Raw genomic sequence first — 1,268 nt, forward strand, 5'->3', positions numbered from 1 at the left:
TGGGAGTGCTATTTAAAGCGATAATAACGTGACCAGAGTCCCTTTGATGTAAGATGTCCAGAAAGAACTATTCTGCATTTGAAATACAGAGATTTCATATCTCCACCCAATTCAGGTTTGTATAGTTTGTTATTAAATGAATCTGAACGTTGTGGTCATTCTGATGTAATGATCAAGTGACTGAACCAATTAATCATCACAAAAAATGTCACTGAACACAGAATAGTTGAGTTACACTTAAGGAGGGAGCCATAACTTTGGCTAACCCTATAAAATCTATAATAAGGTTGCTTTCACATAAATTTTTCCCATGTAAATTCTTTGGTGTTGTTCCCCCCTCTATTTTTTAATGCTTTGATTGATGAACATGCAATGTGAAATTCAAATAATTGCACTGAGCATGTTTATTTGAATAATTGTCCCATTGCACAATCAAATAAATCTGTTGAGTGGGTTTGTTTGAATGTTTTTTGCACGTACATGAAATGATATACTCAAATAAATGCAGCTGTGTTTATTACAATGTGTGGGGCTTCTGATACACACCCACTTTTTTGTGTGTCTAATCAGGGTCCTAGAGCCCCTTGAATGGCCCTCACACATTTTAGAGCAAAAGCGTGGTTGGTTAACAATTTTTCAGTTCAAATACATGTAAACTTATCATGGGGTAAATTCCTCAAATTTGTGACTGAGATTTGCTTTCATTAAGGCTTGCATCCTTAGAAAGATAGAAAATGACCTTCTGGGGGGAGCTATCTGATTGTGAAAAGTATCTAGTAAAGGTGTTCATGTTGACTCAAATATAATCCCTCCTTTTCTCCTTCCTCCAAGCCCTCCCACTCCATCCTCAGTCTAATTCAGGCTAAGGAAGACACACGTTTTGTTGAGTTCTTGATGAGAATCTCTGATACTTATCTCTCTTCCCAGTCATTTCAGGCCTCGGTCTACAGTGTCATGTGAAAAAAAGAAAAGATTGAACAGATCTGCTAGAATACAAAGGGCTTCTGGAGAACATGGACAGGGTTATTCAACTGTTTCAACGTTCCATCACCGTTCCTTAACCGCTATTCTAGAAAAAAAAGGGGGGGTTAGACTTTGAATCAGGAGTGTGGGAAGGATAACTACTTAATAAAAGGAAAGAGAAAAATATATCTGATGTTACTAAATGCATGTCTCTTGATTATGCAGTGGGAATTCTTGTTTTGACCTTGGAAAGGAGTCTTAGGCTATGTCAAACATTTTTATTCTTCCCTAGAGTTGTAAGATTA

At 36.9% G+C, this 1,268-nt stretch overlaps 1 protein-coding gene across 2 annotated transcripts in view; it reads right to left on the reverse strand.

The window, feature by feature from the left end:
* Positions 1 to 353: 353 nt before the first annotated feature.
* ZEB2 (zinc finger E-box binding homeobox 2) overlaps positions 354 to 1,268 on the reverse strand; it is a 135,949-nt gene continuing 135,034 nt past the window's right edge. For both annotated transcript variants that reach the window (XM_037027773.1, XM_037027777.1), the window contains exon 10: positions 354 to 1,268. This exon is cut by the window's right edge and continues 3,645 nt beyond it. The gene's annotated coding sequence lies outside the window, so the exon portion shown is untranslated.

The sequence above is a fragment of the Sturnira hondurensis genome, unplaced genomic scaffold (assembly GCF_014824575.4).
Source record: "Sturnira hondurensis isolate 20B ecotype Veracruz unplaced genomic scaffold, ASM1482457v3 Scaffold0019428, whole genome shotgun sequence".
NCBI lineage: Eukaryota > Metazoa > Chordata > Mammalia > Chiroptera > Phyllostomidae > Sturnira > Sturnira hondurensis.